Source organism: Rhinopithecus roxellana, chromosome 5, assembly GCF_007565055.1.
Source record: "Rhinopithecus roxellana isolate Shanxi Qingling chromosome 5, ASM756505v1, whole genome shotgun sequence".
Lineage (NCBI taxonomy): Eukaryota > Metazoa > Chordata > Mammalia > Primates > Cercopithecidae > Rhinopithecus > Rhinopithecus roxellana.
This window is the reverse complement of record NC_044553.1, coordinates 110,463,506-110,476,388: the sequence shown is the minus strand read 5'-3', so window position 1 is coordinate 110,476,388 and position 12,883 is coordinate 110,463,506. Positions and strand designations below refer to the sequence as shown.

General features: G+C 36.6%; 1 protein-coding gene across 4 annotated transcripts in view; it reads left to right on the top strand.

Annotated features, from left to right (window-relative positions):
• Positions 1-12,883, top strand: part of SCAPER (S-phase cyclin A associated protein in the ER) — a 587,291-nt gene that overhangs the window by 24,800 nt on the left and 549,608 nt on the right. The gene's annotated exons all lie outside the window — the stretch shown is intronic.

The following is a 12,883-nucleotide window of genomic DNA, read 5'->3' as shown; positions in this document are numbered from 1 at the left end:
AGATTTCCAAAGTGGTGCTGCCAGTTTCGTTTCCTGTCAGTAGTGTATGGGAGGAGTTGCCCCAGATCCTCACCAGTACACAGTATAATAATTTATTTATTAAAATTTTTTTTTAGTAATTTTGATGACCGATTCTTAGTACTTCTTCATTTGATTATTGGCCATTTAGGGATCATTTGTGAAGTGCGTACTCAAGTTTCTTCTTCATTTTTTTATTGACCCAGTAGACTTTTTTTTTGACTCAGTGTCTGTCTTCTTCTTCCTCTTCTTTTTTTCTTTTTTAAATAGAGACTGGGTCTCACTATGTTGCCCAGGCTGGTCTCAAACTCCTGAGCTCAAATAATTCTCCTGCCTTGGCCTCCCAAAGTCCTGGGATTACTGGCATGAGCTACCGTGCCTGGCCTTGACTCAGTGTCTTTCTTTTTTTGCGATTGATTTAAGGAGTTCTTTATCTTGAGTCTAAGACCGTTGGCACCTTTGGCACTTTTCCTGCTCTGTAGCTTGCTTTTTCATTTTTAATACCGTCTTTTGAATAGGATCTGTTCTTTTGGTTACTAAATTTTTCCTTTATGATTAGTGCCTTTTGTGTCCTGATTATTTCTTTCTACCTGAAAATCATGAAAATATTCTCCTATATCATTTTTGGTAACTTTTAATTTCATTATAATTTTAAATTTAAGAAAGGTTGTAAGAAGACTATGAGGAATTCTCATATATCCTTTTGCCAGATTTACCAATTGCTAATTTTGCCCCATTAGTTTTATTCTTTCCTTTCTCTCTTTGGGTGTGTGAAACACACATGTGTCTGTAAATATACATCCATCCATATACACATATCTACCTGCACACATAGATCAATGTATACTTTTCTCCCTGAACCATTTGAGAGTATTTGAAGCCAACATACTCCTTCATCCTTAAATACTTCAATGTGTATTTACTAAGAATTAAGGACATTCTTTTATATGATCACAATTCAGTGATCAAAATGTGGAAATTTAACATTCATGCTATATTATTATATAATCCACAGTAGATATTCAAAATTTGTCATTATCTGAATGGTGTATTTTACAGTTATTTTCTTCTTGATCCATTTAGTTGTCAGGTCTGTTTGTTCTTCTTTAATCTGGAGCAATTCTTCAGCCTTTCTCTTTCTTGACTGCCATTTTTGAAGACTACGGAACAGTTATTTTGAAGAATGTCTCCTTAATTTAGGTGATGTTTCATCATGATTAGGTTCAGGTTTTGCATTTTAGGCAGAGTATCACATGAATGATGATGTGTCCTTCTCAATACATCACATAGGAGGTATATGATTTGAATTCGTCCTGCTTGTTAACTTTGATCACTTTGTTAATGTAATGTAGTGTCAAGCTTTTCTACTTTAAAGTTTCTGTTTTCTCTTTTGATATTAGTAAGTAATTTGTGGAGAGGCACTTTGAGGCTGTGTAAATATACAGTACCTTATCAAACTGTCACTTACTAGTTTTAGAATCCATTAATGATTTACTCATTAGTTAAAGATCTGTGAGGAAAAAGCTTACATTCTCCTGTTATCTGAACTCTGATTTTTAATTGTATTTAATGTAATCTGACATTATCATTATTTATTTTGATACTCAGATTGTCCCAGATTAGCCAGTGGGTGACTTTAAGCTGGCTCTTGGATTTTTTTTTTTTTTTTTTTTTTTTGAGACAGGGTCTCTGTGACCCAGGCAAGAGTGCAGTGGCGTAATTACAGCTCACTGCCGCCTCAACTTCCTGGGCCCAAGCCAGCTTCCTGTCTCAGTCTCCTGAGTAGCTGGGCCAATTTTTAAAATTTTTTGTAGAGATGGGGGTCTCCCTATGTTTCCCAGGCTGGTCTTGAACTCCTGGACTGAAGCAGTCCTCCTGCTTCCACTTCCCAGAGTGTTGGGATTACAGTTATGAATCACTGTACCCAGCCAAGTTTATTTGATATGTCCATGTTATTCTTTGAGCGTTTCTGTACTTTCTAGTGTAACAAGCTGCTGTAGGTTCAGCTTGTAATTTCCCTGTTTTATTCTTTTTCTCACCTTATTACACAGACTAGGACTTTCAATATAACATTGAATTTATATTCACAGGAGGCAGAGGTTGCAGTGAGCTGAGATCGCACCACTGCACTCCAGCTTGGGTGACAGAACGAGACTCCATCTCAAAAAAAAATTGGAGCAGAAAAAAAATTTGAAAGGGAATGGCTTTAAAACTGACAAAAGCTATCAGCCAAATTCTCCCAGAAGCTCTACAAACCCCTAAGCAGGATAAATACAAAGAAGACCAAACATAAGTATATCACAGAAAAACTGATGAAAACCTGAAACAAAGAAGATCTTAAGAGTGTACAGAGACAATAAGACCTCATTACCTTCAAAGGGGTGACAAAAAAACTCAGCTGATTTTCCAACAAACAGACATGATAAATGTCAGTAAACAGTGGAGCACCTTTAAAGTACTGAAAGAAAATTGCTGTTTTCTAGTATAAAAAGTATTCTAATCTAGTATGATAATATAGTATAATAATCTAGGTTTGCATGCAAACCTACATTCTACTATTATACTACATTATGTACTATATATTCTATATTATATTATTATACTATAACTAATGGAGTATAATAATCTAGGTTTGCATGCAAATGAAGAACACCAAAAAACAGTAAAAATATGAATAAAAGAGTATAAATACAAACTATATGAAAGTACTGTAATCTTACGAAATTTTAAAGATATGAAAAACAAAGTATATCCCGGCCTCCCAAAGTGCTGGGATTACAGGCGTGAGGCACGGCTCCTGGCCCTTTTATTAGTTTTTAAATAGATATTTTGACATATTTCTGCATGGCAGTTATTTAGTTTTTTCACTTTGAAGATATTATTTTATTGGCTTGCATTTATTGTTTCTATTTCTTATAGAATGTCACTTGTCAGTTTTATTCTTATTAATTTGAGGTTACTTGTGATTACTTCTAAGGTTTTCTTTCTTTTTTCTTTTGGTTGTCAGTACTTTTTTACCCTAATATGTCTGTCGTTTGTCTTTTTATTTTACTTTTTTATTTAAAAAATCACAATTTTATTGATAGTGCCTGTTGATTCATGGTATGATCTTTTTTGTTAGTTTTGGAAAGTTCTTAGCCTTTATGTGCTCTAATCCCATTTTTGTTTCTCTTTTCCTCAGATTTCAGTTTTTGCTTCTATGTTTGATCTTTTAAAAAATTTCTTATGTCTCTTTTGCTCTTTTCTATTTTTTTTTCCTGTTTTCATTGGGATGTTTTAGTCTAATTCACTAATTTCTTGTTAAACCATTCATTGAGTTCTTAATTTCAGTTTTTTCATTTTTCAGTTTTGTAATTTCTACTTGATTTTTTTTTGAGACGGAGTCTCGCTCTGTCGGCCAGGCTGGATTGCAGTGGCCGGATCTCAGTTCACTGCAAGCTCCGCCTCCCGGGTTTACGCCATTCTCCCGCCTCAGCCTCCAGAGTAGCTGGGACTATAGGCGCCCACCACCTCGCGCGGCTAGTTTTTTGTATTATTATTATTATTTTTTTTGAGACGGAGTCTCGCTCTGTCGCCCAGGCTGGAGTGCAGTGGCCGGATCTCAGCTCACTGCAAGCTCCGCCTCCCGGGTTTACGCCATTGTCCTGTCTCAGCCTCCCGAGTAGCTGGGACTACAGGCGCCCGCCACCTCGCCCGGCTAGTTTTTTGTATTTTTCAGTAGAGACGGGGTTTCACCGTGTTAGCCAGGATGGTCTCCATCTCCTGACCTCGTGATCCGCCCGTCTCAGCCTCCCAAAGTGCTGGGATTACAGGCTTGAGCCACCGCGCCCGGCCTCTGCTTGATTTTTTTAAAGTATCTAGTTTTCTGCAGAAAATTTCAATCATTTTATTTTCAGTTCATATTAATTAGAGTTACTTTAAAATCTATTTCTGATAACTTTTATTACTTGGCTCATGGGTGGGTATATTCTCATTTTTTGTATTTTTTCTTGGTTTTTAGTCTTTGGACTTGTTTTCTAGTATGCCCAGTAATAATTTATTTTATTTTATTGCTGCATAAGAGATATACATAATTTTGGGGTACATGTGATAATTGATTACATTCATATCATTTGTTAAGATCAAATTAGTATACTTGGTTGTATCTGTCAACCTAAATATATCTTTTTATACTAGAAACATTCAAATTATTCTCTTCTAGCTATTTTGAAATGCATAATAAAGTATTATAACTATAGTCACCCCTCTGATCTATCTAACACCAGATCTTATTTTTTCTATCCAACCATATATTTGTACCCATTAATCAACTTCTTATCCCCTCCTACCCCACTCCACTACTTTTCCTGGCCTTGGGTAACTACCAGTCTACTCAATATTTTCATGAGATGCACTTTTTTAGCTCCAACATATAGGGAGAACATGTGATAGTTCTCTTTCTATGCTTGGCTTATTTCACTTAACATAATGACCTCCAGTTCCATCTGTATTGTTGTAAATGACAGGATTTTATTCTTTTTCATGGCTGAATGATACTCGACTTTGTATATGTAATACATTTTCTTTATTCATCTGTTGATGGGCACTTAGGTTGATTCCATGTATGTGAATAGTGATGCAATAAACATGGGAGTGCAGATATCTTTTTGATTAAAGTTTCCTTTGTTTTGGATATATACTCCGTAGTGGAATTGCTGGATCATATGGCGAGTCTATTTTTAGTTTTTTTGAGGAACTTTCATACTGTTCTCTATAATGGCATACTAATTTTCATTTTCACTAATAGTAATAGTGTACTAGGGTGCCTCTTTTTCCACATCCTTGGTGGCATGTTATTGCCTGTCTTTTTGATAAAAACCATTTTAACTGGGTGAGATGATATTTCATTGTAGTTTTGGTTTGCATTTCTGTGGTGATTAGTGATGAGTCTTTTTTCATGTATCTGTTGGCCATTTTGTATACCTTCTTTTGAGAAATGTCTATTTAGGTCTTTTGCCCGTTTTTAATTTGAATTATTTGTGTTTTGCTAGTGAGTTGTTGGAGCTCCTCATATGTTCTGGTTATTAATCTCTTATTAGATGGGTAGTTTCCAAATATTTTCTTCCATTCTGTGGATTGTCTCTTTGTTGATTATTTCCTTTGTTGTGCAGAATCCTTTTAGTTATTAATATAGTCTCATTTGTCTGTTTTTGTTTTTGTTGCTTGTGCTTTTGAGATCTTACACAAACAAGTCTTTACCCAGACAAGTTATCTTTACCCAGACAAGTTTTCTTTTAGTAGTTGCATAGTTTCAGGTCTTACCTTGAAGTTTTTAATCCATTTTGATTTGATTTTTTGGTATGGTGAGAGATAGGAATCTAGTTTTATTTTTTTGCATAAAGTTATCCAGTTTTTCCAGCACCATTTATTGAATAGGGTGTTCTTTCCCTGGTGTATGTTCCTGTCAATTTTGTCAAAGATTACTTGGCTGTAAATGCATATGTTTATTTCTGGGTTCTCTATTCTGTTCCATTGGTCTGTGTGTTTGTTTTTATGCCAGTACCATGCTGATTTTGTTACTATAGTCAGGTACTGGGATGTCTCCAGCTTCATACTTTTTGCTGAGGTTTGTTTTGGCTGTTTGGGGTATTTTGTGTTCCATATAAGTTTTAGAATTTTTTTTTTTTTTGAGATGGAGTCTCGCTCTGTCGCCCGGGCTGGAGTGCAGTGGCCGGATCTCAGCTCACTGCAAGCTCCGCCTCCCGGGTTTACGCCATTGTCCTGCCTCAGCCTCCCGAGTAGCTGGGACTACAGGCGCCTGCCACCTCGCCCGGCTAGTTTTTTGTATTTTTTAGTAGAGACGAGGTTTCACCATGTTAGCCAGGATGGTCTCGATCTCATAACTTCGTGATCCGCCCGTCTTGGCCTCCCAAAGTGCTGGGATTACAGGCTTGAGCCACCGCGCCCGGCCTTAGAATTTTTTTTTTCTATTTCTGTAAAGAATGTCATTGGTATTTTGATAAGGGATTGCATTGAATCTGTAAATTGCTTTGGGTAATATTGTTGTTTTAATAGTATTCTTCCATTTCATAAGTATGAAATATGTTTCCATTTTTTATAGCCTCATTCTCTTTCATCAGTCTAGATCTTTCCCTTTTTTGGTTAAATTGATTCCAAGATATTTTATATTGTTTGTAACTGTCGTAAATGGGGTTGCTTTCTTGATTTTCTTTTTTGAATTGTTCACTGTTGGTTTTTGTATGTTGATTTTGTATCCTGTACCTTTACTGAATTTGTTAATCAGTTCTAACATATTTTGGTGGAGTCTTTAGGTTTTTTGGTTTTTTTTTTTTTTGAGACAGTGTTTCACTCTGTCACCCAGGCTGGAGTGCAATGGTGCGATCATAGCTCGCTGCAGCCTTGAGCTCCCAGGCTGAAGCAGTTCTCCTGCCTCTGCCTCCTGAAGTGCTGGGATTACAGGTGTAAGCCGCCACACCTGACTGTCTTTATATTTTTCTAAGTAAAAGATGTCATCTGCAAACGAGGCTAATTAGACTTCTTCCTTTTCAATGTGGATGCCTTTTATGGTTTCAGAACTGGAAGGGGGACCAACAGATTAGTAGTTTATTTCTTGTTCACTTAATAGTTCATTGTAGGTATTCAGCATGTGACCTTTCACATTTTGATGGGACTAATTTTTTTTTTATCTTTTGACTCCGTCATTCTTTAGAGAGTCCTGCTAGATCCTGTGCATCTGGCCAGTAAGTGGGAAACTGAGGGAGAGAGCATAGCTGATGATGCAGGAGACTTTAAAAAAAATAAATCAGATCTGGACATAGCTTACCTCATTTTCCCCTATATTCTAGCATGCAGAAGTCACATGGCCATCTGTCTGCAAGAAAGACTGGAAGGTGTTGTCTAGCTTTGTGACAGGAAAGAAAGCAAGTGGTTTTGATGCATGTTGTAGTCTCTGTCATGGAGGCTGATACAGTATTAATAATTTAGGTTTGAGATGATGATGGCTTGGACTAGGGTGATGGTAGTGGATTTACATTCTCCAGTTGTATTTAGGAGATAGACTCGATAAGACTTGATATATTATTTAGGGTATAGGCTAGTGAGCTCTAACAGAGGCTCCAGAACAGAGTAGCTCATACAAGAGAGCAGTTGTTTCCCCCTTATGATAGTTTAGCCATCCTTAGTTCATCTATGGTTTTACCTTTAGATGGTGTGAAATATTGGTAAAAACTGATAAAGTTATCATAAATTACTGAACAGGATTCCAGCTTATTCTGTAATATTAGGGAAATTGTACTGATTATATGGTTTCTCAGGTAAGCTTCATGATTAGTAATCTTATCTTCATACTACCCAAAGTATTAAGGGCTTTAGTAGTGGGAATTTAAGAGAAAGGTTCTTCTCTGAATTATTCAGAAAGCTGAAAAACATTGGAAAAAAGATATAAGAACTTCATTTTATGGGCAGGTAGTGGTATGAATGGATTTTGAAGAAGTTGTATAAAGTAGAAAGCTTTATGGAGACAGATATATAGATATTTAGTAAACAGTACTTGTAACCTTTTCAAGATCGTGGGAAAAGTTGTTAAAATTGAAATTATTTAGATATTTTAAACCTAAGAGAAAGACGTTTATTTGGGAGCAAGTCTCAGAAGTACCTAGCCTCTTTGGTGACTATTCTAAACACTTGCTTTCTTAGATTATGTACTGTAAGATTTGAACATAAAAACTTTCACTGAAGACTGATACTTTTAATCGAAACATAAGTATTTGAACAGGTCTCTGTAAAATCTCCATATAGCACTAGGTGGCACACTGTGACTTTGGATGAAAATACACATATTTTGTTGAAGACTCCTGTGAGAAAATAACCTAGGTTAAAAAAAAATACTATTTGAAATAGACATCTATTTTATGAAGTATCTGAGAACTATTTATTGCATTTCAAACCCTGATATATTAAAATGCTTAAAACTATTTTATTTACATTACTACTGACATTTTTATAAGAATTGGATTACTAAAACTCATTAGAATTTATGGGTTTTTACTGAAAGGAGTCCATTCAGCATATATTACAAAAAGCATCTGTGCTTTAAAATGAAAAATGATTTTCAATCAGATCTTGTAGTAAGATGAGTAGTTATGATGTTTTTGCTTATTAAGTATTGAAACTAAGAATAAAATCAAAGTCTTGAACTAGTAGTTTTTCTTTGAATGTGTGTCTATGTATATATACTAAATACAAAAGAGCCAACTTGGTAAAATTGATGGGAGAGCTGAAATGTTTATGGAAGTAAAGAATATTAGATTTGAAGTTTTCTGGTCTAGTGTTACAACATTGCTATTTTGTGATTATCCATTTTAGTTCTTGGAAACTCATTATTTTGTGAAGACTCTTGACTTAGAGTATAATGTATGGCATAGTAAATTTTATGACCACACACACACACACACACACACACACTCACTCTGTCTCTTTCTCTCTCTCTGTCTCTCTCTCACAGGATGTTCTGTGATTGTGTAAGAGAATTAGCTGAAATAGAGCTGAAAAGTAGGCCACCTATTTATACTTGTTCATTTGGCCTGGAAACAATTGTGATACTCTTGGTTAGAACAATGCTTAGGTAACCTAAATGATAGATGTCAGTGTAAGTTAGATAGCACTGACTAATACTTAATGGGAGAAGTGCTTAAGCTAAACGAGGAGGTTTTCTGGTGTTACATTGATTGGAAAGTATGGGAATGAGTAGAGAAGTGACTTTTGCAAATCTAGAGGACACTGAATGGGGTTTGGACAGTGACAGTGAGTTTCAGTGAAAGCTTAATGAGTCAGGTAAGTAGATGACACATGGATATTCAGGGTAAGGTCAGAGGAATGAAGGAATGTGGGTACAGATGTTTATGTTAAAGACATAAAAAGTGACAAGTTCTGGATTAGACTCTCATCACAGAGAATTAGAGTAGAAGAACGTAGTCTTTGTTTTTTTAGTAGTTTGGATATGCGTTGGTTAGTTACTCATTTTTGTACCAAAAACCTGATTCCTGTCACTCACAGATTTAGCACCTGTTGTCATTCCCTCTTTCCTACCATAACACAATTTCTCTCTGTACTGGATCATTCCAATCAGTATGAAAGTATGATATACTATCACTCATCTTAAAAATCCATTCTGTTTATTTCTTTGTTCTCCTTTATGACGAAACTCAAAGTATCTTAATACTCATTCTCTCCATTTTTCTCATCATTCTGTTTTGAACCTTTTTCAGTCAGGATTTTGACCCTACTATACCGCTAAATAGGCAATAAGTTATCAGTTTATTAGAGTTTATTATAAATTATTACTTTTATTGCTTCCTGGACAATGCAAGGCTGTCAGTCTTACTACTGTTGCTTTAAAGGTAATGAGTTGATTTTTCCCTCTCCTTTGTACTCTTAAGATTTTTTTCTTTGTTTCATGTTATCGGTTTTTCTGTGCAATGCTTAAGTGTGGTTTTCTTTGTAAAATTTATCCTCTTTGGGGTTTGCAGAGTTTCTGGGAGAACTGGGCTCATACCTTTTTCTCAACTTTATTTTGTACTGTCAAAGAGATCAATGGGACGGTTGGTGAAATTTAAATGCTGTAGTTTAAATAATAATTCTGTGTCAGCGTTAATCTCCTGATTTTGTTAGTTATGGTATAGTGATATAGGAGAGTATCCTTACATATATAAAATACATAGTGAAGTATTTACTGCCAAGGAGTATAACTGCAGATTGTTCTCAAATGCTTCAGGAAAAAATGTGTGAGGGTATGTTTGATATTCTTTGCGTGAATTTAAAACTTCAGTAATTTGAATTTATTTCAGAATGACAAGTAATATGTATCTGTTTATCTCACAATTGGCTTGTTACCATACAGCCACATTATTTGTTTACATATTGACTATGCTGCTTCACATAAAATGGCAAAATTGAGTAGTTGTTAGAGATCTTATGGCCTACAAAGCCTAAAGTAAAAAAAATATTTATTATCTGGCCCTTTGTAGAAAATCTTTGCTGACCCTTGCTCTAGAGTGTACTATAGTGACTTGTTTTTCTTTCCCTGAAGTGATGCTGCTCATTAATTTCCTTCATTTGAAAATAATGTGGTGCTTTTTCTTCACATATTCCCCAAAAGAATAAAAATTAACCAGTAGGTGGGGAGAATCCAAACTGGAAGGCAAATGGTAACATACTCCCAGGGGAAGATGAGAACTAATTACATGATTTTGGCAAGCATTAATTTGGATATTGTAAGGTTAAAGATAAGAACCATACATAAATGCTGTAATATAGTTAGTAAATGTGTTTCTCATAGGAGTATGGGTTAGCAATTCTGAAACTACTTTGTGTATATATTAGAATTGAACAGATAAGTAAACAGATTGTAGATAATGAAAACTTGGGATCTTATGTTGGAGAAAGAAGTTTCAAACAAGCAAAGAGAAAGGCTGAAATGAGCCCTGTGGCATAGGATTGAAATCAATCAGTGTAAACTCATGGTTTTTAATATCTGTATACAAATGGTTCCAGGTGTGTGTATTGTGTGTTAGGATGCATTCATCTAGTTCCTATTGTTTCATTCTGTGAGTTGACTGGTTGGTTTTTGTGATGTGATGTTGGCTTGGGTACTGGCATGGCAGCAGTTTTCTAGGGGCTCAGCTGGGCTGGAATGTTCAAAATGGCTCACTCACACAATGGGCAGAGGATGCTGTCCTCTGGGAGTTCAGCTAGGGCCTGTCAACCAGAGTGCTGCCTATGTGTGGTCTCTTTACTTGTGGCTTGGGCTTCTCATGGCATGACTGTTGCGGGAAGTCAGGGACCCTGAATGGAGCGACCGGCTGAAACCATGGCAGAAGAATGTAAATTGTGAAGATTTCATGGACATTTATTAGTTCCCCAAATTAATACTTCTGTAATTTCTTACACCTATCTTTACTGCAGTCTCTCAACATAAATTGTGAAGATTTCATGGACACTTATCACTTCCTCAATCAATACTCTTGTGATTTCCTATGCCTGTCTTTACTTTAATCTCTTAATCCTGTCATCTTTGTAAGCTGAGGATGTATGTCGCCTCAGGACCCTGTGATGATTGTGTTAACAGCACAAATTGTTTAAACAGTATGAAATCTGGGCACCTTGAAAAAAAAACAGGATAATAGCGATGTTCAGGGAACAAGGGAGATAACCATTAGGTCTGGCTGCCTGAGAGCCGGGCGGAACAGAGCCATATTTCTCTTCTTTCAAAAGCAAATAGGAGAAATATTGCTGAATTCTTTTCCTCAGCAAGGAACATCCCTGAGAAAGAGAATGTGTTCCTAGGGGGAGATCTCTAAAGTGGCCGCTCTGGGGACATCGGTTTTTTACGGTTGCAGGTAAGGGATGAAATAAACCCCGGTCTCCCATAGCGCTCCCAGGCCTATTAGGATGAGGAAATTCCCACCTAATAAATTTTGGTCCCACCAGTTGGTTGTCTGCTGTCAAACCCTGTCTCCTGATAAGATGTTATCAATGACAACGTGTGCCCGAAACTTCATTAGCAATTTTAATTTTGCCCCGTCCTGTGATCACGCCCTGCCTCCATTTGCCTTGTAATATTTTATTACCTCGTGAAGCATGTGATCTCTGTTACCCACACCCTATTCGTACACTCCCTCCCCTTTTGAAAATCACTAATAAAAGCTTGCTGGTTTTGTGGCTTGGGGGGGGGGTATCACAGAACCTGCCGACATGTGATGTCTCCCCCGGACACCCAGCTTCAAAATTTATCTTTTGTACTATTTCCCTTTATTTCACAGACTGGCTGACACTTAGGGAAAAAAGAAAAGGACCCACGTTGAATTATCGGGGGTGAGTTCCCCCGATAATGACAGCTGGATTTTAAGAGAGGGCACATTCTAAGAGACTCAGGTGGAGGCTGCAAAGCTTCTGATGACCTAGTCTCAGAAGTCATGCGGTGTCCTTTCTGCCTCATTTTATTGGTCAGAAAGCAAGTCACAGAGGCATATTCAAGGGGAGTGGATTACATGAGGACATGAACACCAGCAGGTGTGGTTCACTGGAGCCAAGGGTGGCATATTTGGAGACTACCTATCATACTTGTTAATTCATGTATTATTTTTTACTCTTACATGTTTGCTTCATTGGCTTGGATTGTTAGCTCTTTGAGGACAAGCACAATACTTTATATTTCTTTATATTCTCTTCAGTCTCTTGATATTTTTGCACATAGTAATTACCTTGTGAAATGTATTGTGCCTTAGAATTCCAGGATTGCTAAAAATCCAGGCTGGCAAGAACTATAGGAGGGCATGGAGGCACCTACTAATTGGACTGGGATTTTGGGCTGGCCCAGTGGTGAACTTGTTTCACAAAGAGGCAGGTTGCCCACACAGATTTAAGGATTAGATAAAGAGGCTGTATTCTTGTGTTCATATGGGTGCTTTATGATCTCTTTCTTCTCACAGATACTTGGCTTATAAAAACAGACTATTTTGATACGACATTCATTAGTGGGGAAGCAATTTCCTTTATTTTACTGGAGCTGGCTCCCAGCTGGCACAGATTGTTGGCGGGGCTGAACCTGTAGGCTCGTGTTTTTAGGCCATGCGGGGCTAGAGCAAGCAAGAAATTACACATGTTCTGTGCAGTAGTTTGAGTTTTAAAAATTGCAATTTAAATTTACCTGTTAACAGCAATTATTATTTGAATCCTGATAACTTGGAGATAAAATTATGTAGCTAAAAACTGAATGTTGACTTACTTTAGCACAATCTCTAGGGAATAAAAAAAGGATTTTCCAAAATATTTCATGCTGAAGAGGTCTTTTAGGGGAGATATATAG